The sequence below is a fragment of the Calypte anna genome, chromosome 5 (genome assembly GCF_003957555.1).
Source record: "Calypte anna isolate BGI_N300 chromosome 5, bCalAnn1_v1.p, whole genome shotgun sequence".
Lineage (NCBI taxonomy): Eukaryota > Metazoa > Chordata > Aves > Apodiformes > Trochilidae > Calypte > Calypte anna.
In genome coordinates, this window is record NC_044250.1 from 16121686 (window position 1) to 16127685 (window position 6000).

Below are 6000 nucleotides of genomic sequence, written 5' to 3' on the forward strand. Positions count from 1 at the left end.
CCCCAAGTGTTGTCCTGGGGAGAGTTAAGAGGAGCAGCAGAGCTTAAATTGAAGATGAGATCTGGGAACACCCAGAGAACCTGGAAGTGCCCAAGTCCCTGGGAGCTGCTGGGATCCATCCCCAGGTCCTGAAGGAACTGGCAGCTGCAGTTCCTGGGCCACTAAGCAGCATGGTTTGAGAGGTTGTGGCAGTCTGGAGAGGTTCCCAAAGACTGGAAAAGGGGAAACATAACCCCCATGGCAGGGAGGTTGGAGTAGATTATCTCTAAGGTCCCTTCTAACCTAAACCATCCTGTGATCCTGCTCCACAGAGTCAGTACATGTTTCAACTGATTGCTATAAATCTCAGCTTTCACCCCTGCTCTTTGTTAACTAGGAAAGTAATTCCCTTTCTGCTGTCACTTCTCCTGTGCTTGCTTCTCCAGCTGTTAATAAGTGTATTGGATCAGCTTCCTCCCTTGCCAGATCTCTCTGAGAAGAGCCATTAAATGTGCTTACAACAACTGTAATTTTTAAAGCAAACGTAGAAGACACATGCTTATTAAAAAGAAAAAAAGCCTGTTTTCTCTGAATCTTAATCAAAAACAACCCTTTATAGAATCAACAGATAGGCAGAAGTGGGGGGAAAAAGTTACTGAATATTCAGTCCTTAATTACTTGCAAAAATCTATCAATTAGAAGACTGCTGGGAGAAAAAAAAATAAAAGCACATTACACACAACCGAAAATTCCACCACTCCTCTGTAGTCATTTATTCACTTTATATCTGAAGCATTTCAGAGATCTGTTTTGAAAGCCTGTTGCAGAGATCAGAGTAATGATGTGTTGCTGGAAAAGCAAACAAAGAGGGCAGGCAGGCAGGAAGGAACCTCCCTGGGCCAGGGTGGCCTCAGGCAGGGCTGTCACCCAGCAGCAGCATCACCCCACCAAGGCAGTGCCCGAGACACACCAGGACAAATGAGCTGATGAAAGAACAGAGGAACCTGCCAGCACCCAGCTTCTGCTGGAGCATCAGCACCAAGGTTCTGTGTGTGCCTGGGAAGCTTTGCATTTCTCCAAATGCCAGTTTTAAGCAAAAAAAGCAAAACCAAAACCACCTCTGGATGACGATTCTGAGTCCATCTGCAGGCAGGCTGTGAAGTGCTTTCATGCCTGGCTGGAACAAGCCTCAGGTTGCAAAAAAAAGCTCTGAAAAACCTCCTCTGGTGAGGCTCTGACTATGTGGGTTCCTGGAACCCATGGCAGCTCCTCAAATGCAGCCTGGAACTGGATCCTGAAGTCTGACTTGATGTGTTCCCTGCCTGTGTGAGGAACACAGACTTCTGAAGGCCCTGGTGACAACCCCTGCTCACAACACCCATAGCTGCCTGTGACCACACAGCTGCCTCACACCCCTGTGGCTACAAATCTGCATTCCACTGGTAATCAACTGTGAGGATCCACAACAACACAGAACCAGGGGGTGCAATTCACCTGAGAAATGCCACTGTTTTCATAGACTCACAGAATGCCAGGTTGGAAGGGACCTCAAGGATCGTCTGCTCCAACCCTACTACAGGAGCCACCTCTGCCTGCAAATAGCTCTACAGTAAAAAACAATTCCCCCAAATAAAACCCCACATGGTTTATTTGCCCCTAAAAGTGGTTTAACTCCTGGTCATGGTTTTTAGGCAGCAAGCAGACAGTGAGAGAGGCTCCTCCTATCCCCACCACCATGCAGGGGACAGGGAAGAATTAGGGATACTTTAAGGCTGGAAGAAAACCTTGGGCAGGTTTAATGAGGCAGCCACAGCCAATTACAAGGTGGTCATGTACAAATATGTAAAGATGGAGCTTGCCTCCTCACTGGCAATGCCTTCCCAGCCAGACCAGTCCCAGACTGGAGTGGGCAGCAGCTGGGGGTGCCCAAGCCCAGGGTCCCAGTGACAGCTCACACCAGTCTGAGAGCAACCAAGCTGGTGCTGCCTGGAAGGCAGGAGGTGACGCTCTTCTGGGGCAGGGAATGTTCTCGCTGCAGGGAGGAAAGGAGGAGCAGCAGAGGGAGGAGACCTTACCCAGCCAGAGAAGGCACCATGGGGCTCTCTTGGGAGCCATTTCACACTGAGCACCATGGCTTGGAGCACTGGGATTGATCCATTTGGGTCACCAGCCCCATCCTCCCCTCCCATAGCTCAGCTGCTCCCCGTATCACTGACACAGACACAGCCTGGAAGCTGACAGGGGGGTCCCAGGAACCTTTTTCTCTCCTTTTTCTCTGAAACCAGGACTCTCCTAATAGTTACCAACTTCTGTGCTGACCCTAGTAAGAAAACAGCACTTTTATTTATTCTTCTATCTGATCAGACCTGTGTGTACCTGTTTGAGCCTCATTAGCCAGTGAGATTTTCTCACTCCTGGAATTTCTCAGTTGAGACATCTCCAAAATAATGCTGTTTCCACCTGGCCCTGACAGTCCAGATGATGAACACAGCTTTGATTTCCCCTTCAGTGCGTTTGTGCCATGATTTACACCCGGGATTTGTTTTCAGATCCAATTTCTATTCAGCTCCTCCAGCCAGTGATAAGGCATTTTCAATTTGTCAACAGGGATATGACAAAAGTGATGTTTGAAAACAAAGGACAGGAAGCTCACGGCTGAGACCTTGGCTTTGCTGTTTGATGTGTTGCCCCTGAAGTCTGTGGGAGTCTTTCCATTACCTCCAAGGTGATTTAAAAAGCCTGGTGGCATGTGGTGCTTTACACCACTTGAGTGTCCAGGATTCACTTGTTTTCTTAAGTTCTGCTAAGAAAAGCTCTCTTTGAGGTGTCCTTTGGCACTCAAAAGAGACTTGCCAGACTTTGCTGCAGACCTCAGATGTGTGCATGTAAGGCCATTAAATAATATTAATAATAATTAAAAAAAAGAGTAAGAAGTTATCTTTGGCTTCCATGCTTCCAGCCATCCCTGGGGAGCTGCAAGGCAACCATCCTCACTTCAGATTAGCTCTTGGACACCATTTACATGGGAGTAGGTGCTATTAGAACCCTCATCTCTTCCTCCTTGACACTGCCTTCAAGAAATAGGGAATGTAGAGCAAAGACATGTAAAGAGTATTAGGTTCCCTACCTCCAATCTTCTTCTCCACCAATGCACATCTCCCAGCCATTGCCAGTTGCCTCTTTTGGGGATGTTCACCTTGTCTTGTGCCTTCAGGTCACACGTGGCTGGGGGGAAGGCAAGAAGCACCTCAGAACTGTCCCCACCATTTCACTCCTGATCAGCTCCTGTGGTCTTTATGTGCCTCGTAACAGCTAATCCTAGAAAACCCATGCAGGAAAGGCCTTGATTTCTCCCTCCCAAATACAAACCAAGTGTTTTCTTTAAGACAGGTTCATTATTTCCTGCTTTCAGGAGCTGAATAAATAGCAATCAAAGAAAGGCAGTGAACAGCAGACAAAAAGCTAAAAGCCTGGATACTTTGGGGAGTGCACAAAACCAGCAGTTAACAGCAAGCTTCAAAGCAAGCTGCAAAGGCTGTGGTCAAGACATTCTGTAGGCACTAATGATTTTGAATTAACCCGTACACCACCCCGAGGATTTGGAGCTAGGAAGAACGAATACTGAATAGCCACTTCTTAGGAATCAGACCTCCTTTTAAAGGCAGGTCTGCTTGGAGCACTTCAAGAAATGCAATGCTTTTTAAAAGAAAATTACAAAATGAAATAAATCAGTGCCAGCAGCAGGATGGATGGGCTCAGCACCCACCTCTGGGTGCCAAACACCTTCCCTGAGCTTTCAACATTGCCTAGTGGTTCACCACAGTGGTATCTCCAGAAGTACTTCAGAGATTTAAATAAACATAAACATAAATATAAACCTTCCTGTCCTTACCAGCACCTCTCCAGAGACCTTCCTCTTTGTTGGGACACACTGCAGGAGGTGATCCTTGAACACTGATCAGGTTTCTTGGGTTCCTCTCCTCTCTTCATCCCGTGATGCTCTCACCAAGCAGGCTCTGAAGAGGCCAACTCTGCTCTCCTGAGCCCTGGGCTAGATCCTTGTCACCCTACATGTAGCAGGAGGAGCCTTTCTTGCTCCTGAGGCTCCACGAGCTGCTGGCCTCTCCATTGCCTCACACCAGAGTGAGCTTCTCTCTGTGGGTGTGTGTCCCACCTTTATTGCCCCCTGGTAATAGGGGGCCTGCCCTAACCAGGCACAGGTGGACTCACACCCACTCTTTGGCAACTCGAGGCACCTGGTTTATCTTGTTTCTCTACACCTACGGATCCCAAATCCCAACACTTTGTCACCGCTGCACCCAAAGCTGCCCTGAAGCTTCCCATGGTCCTTCCCCCCACCCTTGTCAGCCATCTCCTCCCTTGGAGCAGGGAATTGCCCTGGAGGAACCTCCTGGATTTCTGGTGCCCTCCCGGGGTGGTTGAGTTCCCTCATGAGGGGCAGGGCTGGGGAGCACTGAGCTGTCCCCAGGAGGCCAAAGCAGACCCCCCCCACTGCCCCCTGCCCCTGCTTTCCTTTGCTCTCCATCATCTCCTCCTCCATCCCTGGGCACAGCTCCATGGGCTCTGGGAGGTCCCGGGGGGCTCAGTCCCTCCTGTCCCCCATCCCCAGGCCCTCACCTCACGCTGCTTTGGAGGAAGAAGGGTTGGGATGGGCCCTGCCCAGGCTCCTCAGCAGCCCCCGACCACCCCTCCTTCCCTGGCATTCCCAGGGGCTTCCTTCTCCCTGCCTCAGGAAAAGCTGAGGAACTGAGGCTTTTCACCACCATTCCCTTACCCACCCCTGGGGCCTGCCCTGCAGCCGCTCCCCTCAGCATTCCCAGGAAACGGGGAAGGGGGGGAAAAACACCTCAGCTCAAGGTGTGTGTTTGGGACAGGACTGAGGGAGCAGCTGGGCTGTCCACCCATCCTGAGGGACTGTCACCCATTGCCCTGCCCAGTGCTCATCACCCATCCCTGAGGGACTGTCACCCATTGCCCTGCCCAGTGCTCATCACCCATCCCTGAGGGACTGTCACCCATTGCCCTGCCCAGTGCTCATCACCCATCCCTGAGGGACTGTCACCCATTGTCCTGCCCAGTGCTCATCACCCATCCCTGAGGGACTGTCACCCATTGCCCTGCCCAGTGCTCATCACCCATCCCTGAGGGACTGTCACCCATTGTCCTGCCCAGTGCTCATCACCCATCCCTGAGGATCTGTCACCCATTGTCCTGCCCAGTGCTCATCACCCATCCCTGAGGATCTGTCACCCATTGCCCTGCCCAGTGCTCATCACCCATCCCTGAGGGACTGTCACCCATTGCCCTGCCCAGTGCTCATCACCCATCCCTGAGGGTCTCCAGTGCCCTGCCCAGTGCTCATCACCCATCCCTGAGGATCTGTCACCCATTGCCCTGCCCAGTGCTCATCACCCATCCCTGAGGGACTGTCACCCATTGCCCTGCCCACTGCTCATCACCCATCCCTGAGGGACTGTCACCCATTGCCCTGCCCACTGCTCATCACCCATCCCTGAGGGTCTCCAGTGCCCTGCCCAGTGCTCATCACCCATCCCTGAGGATCTGTCACCCATTGCCCTGCCCAGTGCTCATCACTTCCCCCTTGGCACCATCCTGAGGAGAATCCTCAGCTCCCCCACAACCCCCGTGCGTCCTCTCCTACCCCGGGCCAAGGACCCCTCTCATCCACTGCCCTCAAACCCACATGGAATAGCCTTAAACAGATTTTTTTTCCCAAAGGCTCTTTGCTGTTTGAAGTTCAGAAATCGGCAGCATCACTGGGCCCGAGTTCCCACCCAAGCATGTCCAACCCAGAAGGTACCAGACCACCACCAAAACCTCACTTGTCTCCAGCTATCAGCTACTTACTCCTTACAGTCCTGCTTCCCCCTGCCTCACACCCCCCTTTTTTTCTTTTTTTTTTTTTCCTTTCTTTCTCTTAACTAAGTCTTCCCCGGGGTAGCACCCATGAGAGCATCCTCCTCCCCAGACACTGCTCGG